Source organism: Carlito syrichta, unplaced genomic scaffold (genome assembly GCF_000164805.1).
Source record: "Carlito syrichta isolate Samal-C Ts95f unplaced genomic scaffold, Tarsius_syrichta-2.0.1 Scaffold305682, whole genome shotgun sequence".
NCBI classification, from domain to species: Eukaryota; Metazoa; Chordata; class Mammalia; order Primates; family Tarsiidae; genus Carlito; species Carlito syrichta.
In genome coordinates, this window is record NW_007249778.1 from 140606 (window position 1) to 156405 (window position 15800).

At 38.1% G+C, this 15800-nt stretch overlaps 1 protein-coding gene across 1 annotated transcript in view; it reads right to left on the minus strand.

Annotated features, from left to right (window-relative positions):
- Positions 1-12881: 12881 nt before the first annotated feature.
- The window catches only part of SLC35F5 (solute carrier family 35 member F5), a 46306-nt gene continuing 43387 nt past the window's right edge, over positions 12882-15800 (minus strand). Inside the window, exon 16 of the mRNA XM_021714583.1 lies at positions 12882-13782. The gene's annotated coding sequence lies outside the window, so the exon portion shown is untranslated. The remainder of the gene's footprint in view (positions 13783-15800) is intronic.

Sequence of the window (15800 nt, forward strand, 5' to 3'; positions counted from 1 at the left end):
GAGCAGAGCAACAGGCAACTCACAAGGGAAATGTAAAGTAAAGGAGACATCACTTGTAGTGCTGCTGTGATTTGGAGAATCCCTTTTTTTACTGCAGTTTAACTGCCTACGCTGGCTGATATACAATGTACTTCAAAATTTTCTTTTCTAACTCTACTTCCCATTATTCCCTAACACTATGTATACTCCTGCCAGACTGAACTACTTCCTTTTCCCCCAAACACACGTTTCCAACTCTGTGCAGTTGTTTGCTTTCTATCTTCTGCCTACCAACACCTCTCAGAATTTGACCTTGACCTTCAAAATCCATCTCAAAGCCCACTTTCTGTGTAAAGCCTTTCCTCATCCCTTTGATGAGTTAGGAATACCCCCCAAAACCCTCTATAATGGCAACTACCTTAACCTATTTTTATTGTTCTTATGTATTTTTATCACTCTCCTCAAGAAAAGATCATAAACTCCTTGAGATAAAAGACTATCTTATTCATTGATGTATTCCCTGAAGCTTTGCAAACAGTAGGTATCCACTCAAATATTTGTTACATTAAATTAGCACTCTCAATTAGACAACTGCTGTTTAATATATTTGTGATGTATTTAAAGGTGGATTTTAAAGAACATTTAACATTCTCATTGAGGAAGCAAAATTAAGACGCAAGGAGAATTATTTCTAACAGCAAATAGCAAAGATTCTTACTGAGTAAAATACAGCACAAAGTTTAATGAAATTCTCCTCTCCCTCTCAATCATCTACAAAAATAATCAAGTCTTGACCTTCATCCTTTTCTCTTCCTTGATGCACCCAACAGGTCTTAAGGCAAAACTTCATCAAAGACAATGTATATTATGTCTTATAAGTTATTACTTCTATTGTTCTAATCCGTATGCTAAAGGCGATGACTTTTCTAATAATGGCCCAAATTAGCTAATGTATACTCTTACCCTTAGGAAAATGCATTTCCCTGTTTATGATTAAAATCTGACAAAATATAATTCCAATTTTAAAACAAATACACTTACCAAACTCCAAGAGCAAAGTGCTGCCCCTACGAACCTCCTAGCAAATAGAGTCCTTATTCTCAGTGACTAGCAGCTACCTCTTTTCACAACCCTCTCCAGCTTCTATTAACCTAATGCCCTCTGAGACATTTTGGCAGTAATTGCCAAGCTTCCTCGGGTTTTTTAATCTAATTTTAAAAGGACAGAAGACATTCTTTTTGAAATGGTTATCAATCTTATGCTGAGTGATGTTTTACTATAAGCTGAAGGTAAAAATACTTTGTACATGTTAGGGACACTAAGTTGCTTGCCAGAGCACTTCAAATCTGCCATCTGTGCCTAGGAAAACACACTCAGCCTCTTCATTATCTCAGGAAGGGGAACAATTATTCTTCCTAAAACTCAAAATGACACAAAAATACATAAAGATTTCTGACCTTCTGTCAGTCATTTGGTCAGCATTCCTAAACCATATTCTGTGGAATGGAAGTATCTCTACATACGTGGTCGATGTTTAGCCAAAAAGCAAGGGTTTATGAGGTTAGGGGTGGGGCAGGGGATCAAAACTGAAAATTAGACCACATCCTGTTTTAAACTCCCTCATATTCATTAAAATGCCCTTTTTATATAGGGTATTAAATATTTCACATACAACACAGGGTACTAACCACAGATAAGAACCTCAATCGCCAAAGTGATCCTAAGCCAAAAGAACAAAGCTGGAGGAATCACATTACCAGACTTCAACCATTACTACAAGGCTACAGCAGCATGGTACTGGTACACAAATATACACACAGACCAATGGAACAGATTAGAGAACACAGAAATAAAACTGCTGACCTACAATCAACTCATTTTTGACAAAGTCAACAAAAGCAAACATTGGGGAAACGATACCCTATTAAACAAATGGTGTGGAGAAAACTGGCTAACCACATACAGAAGAACAAAGCTGGACCCCTACCTCTCACCATATATAAAAATTAACTCAAGATGCATTAACGACTTAAAGGTAAGACCTCAAACTATAAAAATCCTAGAAGAAAGCTTAGGAGACACTCAGCCTACTCAATAAATTCATGAACAAGTCCTCAGAAACAAATGCAGCAAAAACCAAAATTGACAAGCAGAACCTAATCCAACTAAAGAGCTTCTGCACAGGAAAAAAAAATATCCACAGACTAAACAGATAACGTACAGAATGGGAGAAAATATTTGCAAACTATACATCTGACAAAGACCTAATATCCAGAATCTATAAGGAACTCAAATGAACCAACAGGAAAAACAAAAACAAATAATTCCATTAAAAAGTAAGCAAAGCCCATGAACAGGTATGTCTCAAAAGAAGACATACAAGCAGCCAACAAACCTATGAAAAAATGCTCAACATCATTAATCATCAGAGAAGTGCAAAAAACCACAAGGAGATAGCATCTCACACCAGTTTGAATGGCTATTATTTAAAAAATAGCCGGGCTTGGTGGCTCAGCCTGTAATCCCACGCCTTTGGGAGGCTGAGGTGAGTGGATTGCCTGAACCCGCGGGTTCGAGACCCGTCTGGGCAACTTGGCGAGACCTCATCTCTACAATAAATAAAAAAATGAGCCGGGCGTGGTAGCGCTCGCCTGTAGTTCCAGGCTGAGGCGAAAGGATCGCCAGAGCCCAACAGGTCAAGGCTGCGGTGGCTGGGAGTGGCCACTGCACTCCAGTCTGGGTGACAGAGTGAGACTCCAACTCAAAAAAAGAAAAACAATATATGTTGGTTAAGTCGTAGAGAAAAGAGAATACTCATACACTGTAGGTAGGAATGTAAGCTAGTTCAGCCCCCGTGGAGGGCAGTTTAGAGATTTCTCAAAGAACTAAAAATAGATTTACCAGTTGACCCAGCAATCTCACTACTGGGTCTGTACCCCAAAGAGCATAATCATTCTACCAAAAAGATACCTGCACTCACAATTATTCGCAGCACCGTTAACAACAGCCAAAACATGTAACTAATGTAGATGCCCATCAACAGTGGACTGGATAAGGAAAGTATAGTACGTATACACACAGAATAATACTACACGAGCCATAAAAAGGTGGCTCAGCCTGTAATCCCGCGCTTTGAGAGGCTGAGGTGAGTGGATTGCCTGAGTCCGTGGGTTCGAGACCCACCTGGGCAACTTGGCGTGACCTCATCTCTACAATGAATCAAAAAAAATTCGTCGGGCGTGGTATCATGTGCCTGTAGTTTCAGCTACTTGGAAGGCTGAAGGATCGCCAGAGCCCAGCAGGTCGAGGCTGCAGTGGCCAGGAGCGGCCACTGCCCTCCAGTCTGGGCGACAGAGTGAGACTCCAACTCAAGAAAAAAAAAAAAAAAGAGACGTCATTTGTAGCAACATGGACTCAGAGGGAGAGCATCGTTCTAAGTGAATTATCACAGAAATAGAATACTGTTATGTTTTCACTTATAAGTGGGAGCTGAATACTGGATACACACAGGCATAAGGATGGGAACTACAGACACTGGAGACTCTGAAAGGGAACAAGGGGAAAGGGGGTCAGGGGCTAAAAAACCGCCTATTGAGTACCTTGCTCACCATTGAGTGAGACTCCACAGAAGCCCAAACCTCACCATCAAACAGTATACCCATGTAACAAACCTGCACAGGTGCTGATTGCATCTAAAATAAATAAAAATATTTCACGCAACGCTGCAGTAGAGTCCTTTTTCACTGCTAGAGTGAAACATATAAACACGTTTCCCAATTTATTTGACCATGGAATCAGCTTTTCTTTTCATGTTTATTTTGTTTTGGGACACTCAGTTTGTCTTATAGGACACCAGTACTGAGCAGAAATCGAATTGAGAAAGTTTTGTGTGGGTATGTTTAGATCATCCATCTAAAATGAGTGTCACCAGGTGCAGTGTCTCACACCTGTAATCACAACACTTTGGGAGGCAGAGGCGAGAGGATTGCCTGAGCCCATGGGTTCCAGACCAGCCTGGGCAACTTGGCGAGACCTCGTCTCTACAATAAATCAAATAATTAGCCAGGTGAAGTTGTGTGCGGCTGTGGTTCCAGCTACTTGGAAGGTTGAGGTGAAAGGATCACCTGAGCACAGCAGGTTGAGGCTGTGGTGATTGTGAGTGTGCCACTGCACTCCAGCCTGGGTGACAGAGTAAGACTCCAACTCAGATAAATAAAAAATAAATCAAATAAAATGAGAAAAATTATCTGAGTTAAAAATTCAGGTTATAGGATACACAAGAACATCCAAGACTGAGTGTTTGATTATCAAACATTATTTGAGAATGTAAGGTTAATAGTTCTCCAGAAATTAAATATACCAATGGAGAAGGTCTCATTAATATCCTCATTTTGGTTGCTGAGTGCTTCGGTGTACTCTTAGTTGAACTGAATTTTTACAGATAGGGTTTAGTGTGGCTCAGACTGATGCTGTTAGCCAAGGTCAGTCTTCTTTTTCTTTCTATCACATTTATAGAACTTTAATAATTGAAGGTTTTTAAAGCACTGGTCACACGTAAGTACATTCCTCAGAAGGTTTTTTTGCCAGTGCTCACATAATTCAGAATTTCCTCCTTAAATCTAGCTATTTGCATGCTTTTGGAGTATACTCCAGAAATATTTCCAAAATATTTAGCAGCAAATAATAACTGCTTCTTCATTAAAGCAATTTAAAATGTATCCACCAAAGTCACATTATTTTTTTAAGGACTCATCCTTGATTCTGGAATGATGCAAGACACTTAAAGATGGTGTAAGAGTTGGCCATTTAATAAGAGCATGGCAACCTGTTGTTTTTTGTTTTTGAAGGTACAGCAACTTACCTGTTAAGACTTTTTCTTAATGTTTATGAAAGCAGCACCCATTGTATATTTTAGATCCCCTTAGCTTTTGGAGTGATTTGGGTCTGTGTGGCCAGATTTGATTTTGGATGTTTCTCCTTAATGCCAATTTAAAACTAAATATTTGCTTAACTTTAGTTTCTTCATAATAACTGGTTTGTAGCCTTTGGAAGGAAAATTTGGGCCAATAAAGCAAGCCAGATTACCTGGTTCTTCACTTCCTCCATGAAGTACTCTGTAGCATCTGTGTGAAGTTCATTCCAGAAGGAAAATGATTTCAAGGTAGGACTCTAACATCATAATCAAAAGACTCAATTAATTGTTGGCCAATATTGTTTGCTTTATGTATGCACACTAATGTAAAGAACATTAAGAGTCAGAAAAGTGAATTTTGTCAGCAGTCTAGTTGTCAAAAAACATGGAGTATATTATTAGGGTGGTCAGATAATTTCTTGTCTAAACTGTGACACTCTTGAAAGTGAAAGGAGGCCGGGTGCCGTGGCTCACGCCTATAATTCCAGCACTTTGGGAGGCTGAGGTGAGAGGACTGCCTGAGCCCATGGGTTCGACACCAGCCTGAGCAACTTGGTGAGACCTCATCTCTACAATAAATCAAAATTAGCTGGGCGAGGTGGTGCACACCTGTAGTTCCAGCTACTTGGAAGGCTGAGGCAGAAGGATCACCTGAGCCCAGCAGGTTGAGGCTGCAGTGGCCGTGAACGTGCCACTGTACTCCAGTTTGGGTGACAGAGTGAGATGCCAACCCCAAAAAAAAAGAAAAGAAAAAAAGAAGGCGGGCACAATGGCTTATGCCTGTAATCCCAGCAATTTGGGAGGCAGAGGTGAGAGGATTGCCTGAGCCCAGGGTCCGAGACCAGCCTGGGCAACTTGGTGAGATCTCATTTCTACAATAAATCAAAAAATTAGCCAGGCATGGTGGTGCGCGCCTTTAGTTCCAGCTACTTGGAAGGCTGAAGCAGAAGGATCACATGAGCCAGCAGCCCCGAGGCTGAGGTAGCCATGAGGGTGCCACTGTACTCCAGCCCGGGTGGCAGAGTGAGACCCTGACTCAAACCAACCAACCAACCAACAAAAATTAGTTGTTTAAAATATGAGCAATTTTTGTTTTCTTTGTGGAACTCTGATTCCTAGAATACTAATTATGAGCTACTCTAATTCTGGAGGAAAAACTCACTGGAAGAACCTTATGACATGAAATGTAGATCTCCTATATGGAATATTCCCAAGAATAATTCAATTACTCAAAAATGTCACCTTTTCTGTTGGCTTTTTAACATTCATAAGATGCAACCTAGCCAGGCGTGGTGGCTCAAGCCTGTAATCCCAGCACTTTGGGAGGTAGAGTCAAGAGGATTGCCTGAGCTCAGGGGTTCGAGGCCAGCCTGAGCAACATAGTGAGACCTTGTCTCTATAATAAATCAAAATATTAGTCGGGTATAGTGGCACATGCCTGTAGTTCCAGCTATCTGGAAGGCTGAGGCAGAAGAATCACCTGAGCTCGGCAGGTCGAGGCTGCAGTGGCCATGAGCAGCGTGTCACTGCACTCCATCCAGCCTGGGTGACAGAGTGAGACTCCGACTCAAAGAAACAAGCAAAAAGATGCAACTTACTGTGTTTAATGTTTGGTCAAACTGAACGATGTGTTCCACAGGAAGATGTACTTTATCCAATACCTGAGACACATCTTAAAGATTAAGGTGTGAGAGAATGAATGAATGCAAATGTTTTAATAAAAGGAAACTTTAGAAATCAAATGCTTGTTTGCACAAGCATAGCTCTGAGGTTTTTATGTATTTTTACTGAACTAAAAAATACACACTATAAATATACAAATGATTCTACACATAATGCATTAAAATAATTCACATATTTCACATTTGGTTATCCATAGTCTATAAAATAATGTTCCCCAAATTATATAGTATAAAATAAACAATATTTCAAGTTGCATCCAAAACCAGGATAGTGTTTAGGGCCCTAAATCATAACATAACTAATAAAATAAGTAGCAATTATAATTAAGTTTATAATTGTGTTTAAGTTTTAAATACTCCAGAATCTGAAAATATCCATTTTATTAAATAGACAGAGGGATCAAGTTATCAAGTTTTATAACAAAGTTGAGGTAAAAATCTGCATTAAATTATTCACACCAAGGAAAACATTTCTAAAACAGTCTTTCCAAAACTCATCGTAAATATTTCATCTCCCTCAAGTACTCTTTGATTACCTCTGGCCTTCTGGGTCTGGTAATTAAGTTGACTTAATATTTGCACATAGCTACTGATGACTCAATACACACCTATCAGATAAAATTAAAATGCTGCAACTTGATCAGAATGATGCACTCTTGTCTTATATAAATATACAAATCACAGTATGCTGACACTTGATAACTTCTCCTTTGATTTACTAGCCGAGGGGGATTAAAAATATAAAATTGTATGTAAAACAAACCTTTACAAGAATTTACTAAAATGACTACAAAGAAAGGCAAACTAAATATAACTGGTTCCACACAAGTATTGTTGCCTAATCTGGAATACTAATTTGAATAACAAGACTCAAAGACAAAGAACTGAGTATCACATGTTTGAACAATTATAATACTATAAGAAAAGAATTGCCAGTAGTAGAAATTGTCAGGGGGTGGGGAGGGGTACCTCATCAACAAGGGTACATGCATAATGAACATTTGTATACCTAACTCTGAATTGTACCCACATCTTAAAAAAAAAAAAAAGACTCACTGTAGATTATACCAGTTGAACCTTTATACTACTGTGTATCCTGGATTTAATTAATTTTTAAAACCATTATCAGGCCCGCGGGTTCGAGACCCGCCTGGGCAGCGAGACCTCATCTCTACAATAAATCAAAAAATCAGCCGGGCGTGGTAGCGCATGCCTGTAATTCTGGCTACTCGGAAGGCTGAGGCGGAAGGATCGCCGGAGCCCAGCAGGCGAGGCTGCGGTGGCCGGGAGCGGCCACTGCACTCCAGTCTGGGCGACAGAGGTGAGACTTCAACTCAAAAAAAAAAAAAACCAAACAAAAACAAAACAAAACAAAAAAAACCATTATCAGATATTTCATGTTATACTATTAAAGGGAATTAGCATTTTCAATGTCCTGTCTGCATTCTTTCCAGCCTCCCTCTGTTTGGGTCTTGAAAAATAAATCTTTCAAATTAGACTGCAGTTTATCCAATGCAAGGAGAAAGTTCTGCACCCACATCCTGGGTGCTCATCCTGCAGGCACCCAGCAGTCAACAGCTTAAGCAGACCATTCTGGATGGATGCAAATGCTATTTGAGTTCCACGTTTCCAAGCTCCCACCAATCAGTTATACCTTTTATTGTATGTACTCTTCCCCGTACTATAGTAGAGCCGTCCAGATGGCCCGGGAAAGCCAAAAGAACCTTAATGATCACTATTCTCTTTTTCTAACAAAATGAAACTAAAAGATGAGAAAATCTAGTATTTTTGCCTAGTGCTTTAGCATTCCCCATTTTTAAAGTTATAAAGCCACAATAGTGAATACCTTTGTCACAACTTTTAAATAAAATACTGGATGATTACATGTTATATTAAATTACATACTCACAATTTTAACTTGCATTTGTTACAGAGTTTTGATGCTGTCTGAAATCAAGCAGGTAATAAAAGTGACAAATTTCGAACATACATTAGGTCACTAGAAAGCAACACAGTGGGTTCAGTCTGTAATGCCATCACTTTGGGAGGCCGAGGCGAGTGGATTGCCTGAGCTCCCGGGTTCGAGACCAGCCCAGGCAACTTGGCGAGACCTCGTCTCTACAATAAATTGAAAATTAGTCGGGCATGGTGGCACACACTTGTAGTTCCAGCTACTTGGAAGACTGAGGTGGAAGGATCGCCGGAGCCCAGCAGGTTGACACACGGGTGGCCATGAGTGTGCCCCTGCACTCCAGCCTGGGCGATGGAGTGAGACTCCAACTCAAAATAAAATAAAGTTTGTTTTCACCTTCTACAAAAAAGAAAGAAAAAAACATATAGTGAAGACTTTAATAAGGCCAGCAACTTAGGTAAGTTAGTTTATTTATCTGATATACTCAGCCTCCATAAGACTAACATAGATTCAGTGTATACTCAAATATAACTTAAATGCTGCTTTATAAATCTGACTGAAAACTTGTAAAGAATCCAGATGCTAAACCCTAACAAAATCAAGAAAAAAACTATGGCTTCTGTGGTATCACTGTTATTTCCACTCTGTACAAAGCACTACATGCACATAAAAGCATTTGACATTGCCTCTTGAACTACAGAACTTTTTTTTTTTTCCCGAGTTGGAGTCTCACTCTGTCGCCCAGATTGGAGTGCAGTGGCACGCTCCTGGCCACCGCAGCCTCGAACTGCTGGGCTCCGGCGATCCTTCCGCTTCAGCCTTCCAAGGAGCCAAAACTACAGGCATGCGCCACCACACCCAGCTAATTTTTTTATTTATTGTAGACCGGGTCTCACCAAGTTGCCCAGGCCGGTCTGGAACACCTGAGCTCAGGCAATTCTCTCGCCTCCACCTCCCAAAGCACTGGGATTATAGGCTTGAACCACCACGACCGTCTTGAACTACGGAACTTTTTGAATCACAGAATTAGCTCCTCCCTTTACAGCTGAAAATACCGGGGTGAGGACTGACCAAGGGAATCAGCATTTTTCAAGCACCTAGCCATTCTGGCCTGGGGACTTCAAGTGTATTATCTCATTTCTCACAGTCCCAGGCAGGTTGATTGACCTCCACACTTAAGGAACGGTAGATCTAACAGATGTAATAGTTTCCTCCAAATAAATGCACTAATGGGGAACATAAGGAATCCAACTTAAAAGTTAGTGCCAGTAATCCTCTCGCCTCAGACTCCCAAAGTGCTGGGATTACAGGCTGAGCCACTGTGCCCGGTCAAAGTGAAAGTTAATAAAAGTAGTTCTTAAGAAAAAAATAATACGTGAAACAAAATTAAAAACTAAAAATTTCATGAAGTGACTCGTTAAAAGTCCCAATTTGGAAATTTTACTTTTCCAAGTTTAAAATATTGTAAAGGAAATGTCGTCATTTGGATGCTTCTCCACCCAAATCCCTAACTCAAAAATAAAATCATACTTGTGCCACCACAAATTCAAAATGCTCTCACTGGAGATGTTACCATTTCACACGAACATTTTGGCAAATATGCCTAACTGGAGAGTACTAATATTTTTCATATGTAAATTTTCCTTAAATATATGTCAATGATTTCATTATTTGACATTCTTATAGTTAATATATATTGACTACAGGATATTCTATAGAAAAGTGTTTTTAAATGTAATGACATTAAAATGATTCTTAACTTTTTCAGATATACAAAACTACAAGTTTTCAGACAACAAAGAAAGAATAAAAATAAGGTAATCTAATGAGAAAGAAACTAAAAACTAAAATTCTCAACGGTCATTTTTTTCTTCTAATGTATGCCCTTCTTGCTTCAGTTCCCAGTTTAGTAAAGGCCCTTAAAATTTCAAGGAAAATTTCCTGTGTATAGGCAGTGCATCTATGGAATACTGTATTATTAGTTTTTGTACTGGCAAGTGAGACTGGTACCATAAAAAAGTAAATGTAGTGTCTAAAAATTGCCAAGTCTATGTAAAAACTGGATCTCAATTTATCTAATTTGGGAGACATGACAGACATATTAAAATAGAATTCTAACTTCAAATTTTGTAAACTGAACATCTCATAAATATCCTATCACCATTAAAAAAATCAGCACACGTTAGCTATATTAAGTTAAATCAGATGTTACAGATGATATTCGTCTCTTCTGTGAATTCCTCCTAAAACATTATTTAGTAATACAGAATATGTTTTAAAAGGAGAGTAGGAAGAAATGAAGCAGGATTATAACTAGACTTACTTTAAGTGAAAATAACATTTATTTGCTGATTGTGGAAAAAATAGTATTTTCTCATTCATGTCTCCCTTATGCTTCTTTAAAGACATCTTAGTTCCTCAACCAGCACTCTGAGGATTAGTGCAACAAGCCCAACAACAGTGCCTTATAAAAACCTTGGCTTCCAGAGGAGTCATACCTTACAACCCCAAACTGGATCTGCATGATTGATTTTAAAATGGGCATTAACATTCTTCCTAAAACAAGGCTGTATACCTTTGAGAACATTCACATTTAACCTTGTGAGTTCACTTCCACAGAAACAATGAACTGTATTCCTCAGGTGCCAGGGAGAAAATCAGTTTAATGTAAGGAATTAATTACATCAGGCTGACAGAAGCCAATATCTCAATTAAAAAAATCAAAATTTATTTAAAGGACTAAGTATAGGTGCATTACATAAACCTAATGGCTTTTCTAAGCTCCAAAAAAGCATTCATCTGAAAAGCATTCACTTTTAAGGCTGCCTCATTTTTCAGCTTTGTTGTAGTTGAGATTCTGATGTTCATCTAACTGAAAAAGTCTTTCTGACAAAATACACCTCCTTGAATCAAGGTCATAATTTGAAACATTATACAATAATTGGATTTAAATTATGTACGGGAAGAAAAGCAGAAGACTGAAAACAACATATCAGAAAACCCTATTTGCGTTTTTAGATTCAGAAAATATAATTATGGGCCAACACTGTTCTAGTAGAGAAAAAGGACATTAGCAGTTACTCGAATATAACCTCTCCCAGCATTTCCAAAGGCCTGCAGTGTGGTCAGCTGTGATCCAATGGCCTTGTTGCCCAGTTTCTGCGTAATCCACAGAAGCAACCTACCACAACTACTTCTTGAGAAAACGAACCATTAACTAAAAGGTACAGAAGGGAACTCTTCAATTGCTCGCTTGCTATGGCTACAGTATTCAAATATACTAATCATCCAGATAAATAAAACCTGAGAGAAAAGACAATAAGTGGACAAGCAAAGCAGCACTAACTCATACCTGCAGTTAACCAACTTAATTGTCCTTCCTCTACAAAAGTTACTCTTTGATAAAAAGAAAAAACAAACAAATCCAGAAGGCTAGCAGAGGAAGATCAGCTAGAAATTATCTAGCATGTAAATTAAGACTTACTACTTCTAGAATCCTGAGTGGCAACACAAGATCTATGTGATGATAAGAGCACAGAGCACATGAACCAAAAAATTCTAAGTTCAACCTCTTTTCCAACCATGTTTACAAAATAATTTAAAATTTGAGTTTCACCTCCCCTGCTTCAACTGTTTTACCCTGAAAATTGCTGAAGGTCTTTGTCAAACAGCTAAAAACATAAAGTAGAGGTATCTGGATAATAAACTTCAAACAAAATTAATCCTTGAGTAACTGAAATTAAGTTACTTCATTAAGTTCTTTTCCAAAGAATATTATTTAGAAGTCCACATTCTTTACATGCCTTCACCCTGTCAAGATAAACAGGTCAAAAGTATAACAAATCATTGTTATTTTTAGCTTATGAGTTATTAGTGGTACCAAATGAGAAGAAAACTATATTTTAAATTTAACATTATAAACAAGCTTTTAAATTAATGTAACATAGAAGTTCTCAGGACTAAGTAGAAAAATGGTTGAACTCCAATTTTGACTCAATTTGGAGAATGTGAATAGGACCAACTGAATCTAAACACTGAAAAGGGAATTTTTAAAAATCAGATCCTTCAAGGAATTTTAAAAGATAACTATTTTCACAAAACTTGAAATGGGAATGGATTCTGATTCATTAAAAGCCTGTGAATCCTGGGATATATGTTCACTGATGTCTATAGTGAATAGAGTTCAGAAGCACTTACACAATAAGTGTACATGTAAGGCCTAAGTTTAAGAGTTGAAATTAGCAGTGTTTCACATTTAACTTAATTTTGGTAGAGAAAAAATTCAAAAGTGATTTATTAAGGAGAATCCCTTCTTGACTTCTTCTTTGGTATTGTTAACCATTAAAAATTTATTTAGGAAAACTTTGATAACATTATTTAAAGAAGAGGCATCCAGTTCTAGAGTAATTTAGCACATTTACATATGAAAAAATTAGAAATCACTTGATACATCTATGATACCAAATACACATATAAACGTTTTATTTTAACAATACTCTTTATCACTTCAATTGAAGTCATTCCATTATGAAAATTTCTTAATTGAAGAGAGATTACCTCAAAACTCTAAACAGAGTTTTATCAATTAAATTTATAGCAATACAGTCTTTAGAAATACATAATTCTTCATTTTACAATAATACTTCCCCTTTAAAAATGTGTCATGGTTTGTCACAGATTTAAAATACAAGGCACCTAATGCTATGAAAGGATAACACAGTATATGTAGTGTAAGTGAACCAGATCTTTTCTCAAATATTTATTCTTTTCAAACTCCTACCCGATTTGCATGAACATACTTGTTGCACAAATCAAATATTTTTTCTGTGTGATTAATTTGCAATATTCTACAAAACTCAAAATATAATCTGTACCTATAGGCAATTTACTTTAGCATTTTACCTGTCAGAAACATTGGTCTATGAACACTTAAATGATTTCTTGAAAACATTTTTATAATATAGTCCAGTATTTAAGTAAAAATAAAGTCTCCAAGACATTAGGATTTATTCCTTGATTAGTTCAAACGATTTCATCAGTAGAATTTTTCGAGATGTATAAGGCAAGTTGGTCCTTTGGATGGACTGTGGACTGGAACTTCCTATAAGTGTAGTGATATGTACACTGCTACATGGCAAAGTACTTCATTATGAAAATGAAGAAAACAGATATGAGAAAAATATATTTTAGAGTTTCAAAGAACTGAAACTGTTATTTTTCAGACGAGGCACTGAAACATTTTTCTACAAAAACTTGCCAGGGATTGTCTGTTTGCTGTATACTGTTCCATTATCAAGCTAAAAGCAGAAAACACAGAAACATGATTAGTTTATAATTTCCATATTTTTCTATTTCTATAGTTTATATTTTAAAAAGCAAACCATCTTAGTATTGAAATATCTATCAGACACTTGTATATATACTTAATAACTGGAGACGCAAACTTGAATTGAGTACTAAGAACTCAGGAAAGGGACTCTAATAGCTATGTCAAAGATTGACATCTGATACTACTTCAATATTGTATATTAGCAGTTACTTTAACTCCTGGTATGTTCCACGATTAGCCCTGCAGAGACTAAAACTCTTGTCCAATCTGTCCTACTCCACACAACTCTATTGCAATCCATTTTCCTTAGTCTTCACTATCTCCCCTCTATACAGCTCTCACTTCTAAAACTGTTGACTTTGCTGGATGAGGGTGGGTTTGAGTGTGAGTATGAGAATAATGAACAGCATGCCAAAGAAAATAAGTGCATAACTTGCAGCATTAAAAAGTTTTAAAGAATACAGTAAGTGCCCAACTCAAAACAACCACTGCCACCAAACAAGAATACAGTAAGTCCCCATTTACTATCCATAGGTTCTTGGAAACTGCAACTTTGAGCAAAACAACAACAAAAATAATTTTTGTTCCATCAACATTATAATGAAACATTAAACAAGATAACATTACTGGAAGACTTGCTGTATGTCATACGTCACTTCACTATTTTCTTCCTGAGTAGGAGTCTCACTCTGTTGCCCTGCTGGAGTGCAGTGGCATGCTCATGGCTGCTGCAGCCTCTAACTGCTGGGCTCAGGTGATCCTTTCGCCTCAGCCGATCCTTCTGCCTCAGCCTTCCAAGTAGCTGAAATCACAGGCACCCACCACTATGCCCAGCTAATTTTTTGATTTATTGTAGAGATGAGGTATCACCAAGCTGCCAAGGCTGGTCTCCGAACCCTTGGACTCAGGTAATCCTTTTGCCTCCACCTCCCACACCCGGCTACATCATTTCACTTAAAGTCACAGTTTCCAAACCTATCAACGATGTTAACTGAGGACTTACTGCAATTGTGCTTATAGTTGTTTTTGTTTTTTAATTTAAAGATGGCGATTAAACACATATTTAGTTCTACTTCTTTCCTGAAACCTCACTAAAGAAGACAATGAAGAGATTTTTTTTTTTCTTAAATCACATGGACAAAGAGAAGGAAGACAAGAAAACAGCAGACAATTTGTAGGTAGCAATGGAGAAACAGGATCAGAAAACTCTGTAGGTAGGAGTAAAGAGACAACTAAAAACAGGAAGACTGGTCCAAAGTCTATAGAAAAGTAGGTGGACACTCAGATGCTCTTCCCCTACTTTCCACAGTCAGTCAACTTTTCGCCATCCCAGGAGAAGATCTGAGATTTATTCCTCAAAAAGGATAGTAACAGAGGGTCTCTGGATGGGGAAAACACGAGGCAGAATCCTACATGGCTCAGTTATAAGTAAAATTTATTTAGTCATAATAATGTAAACACTGACTATAGATCTATCTGAAATCATGCAATAACTCTACAGGGATGATGAGGAGGTAGGACTGATGAGGAGATGGAAGACAGGCACGTGGGGAGGGGGCACATGGGGAGAGCAGAGGAGGAGCAAACTTGAAAGTCATCTCTCTTCACTGACCTTAGTGGATAACTCAATTGAAGATGCCTAAAACTGAAAACTCAAGAAATAGAAATCATAAGCATGATACTTAGCCAGGAAGGTAAACACCAAAAGAATCTGCTAAGGGTTTAAAGTGATTTCCTCAGAGTGAGAAAAGAATGAACATAGGACAGGTAGGGCGGTGCAGGGCAGGGGTAGCTGCTTTGTTCGAGAAGTCTTCGAGAACAAGAACTCAAACTATGTGTATATATAACATCATGCCAGTAAAAACTAGATTTAAAAATAACCCACCAGCTGGGCTCAGTGGCTCAGCCTGTAATCCCAGCACTTTGGGAGGCTGAGGTGAGAGGATTGCCTGAGCTCGCGGGTTCGAGACCTGCCTGGGCAACTTG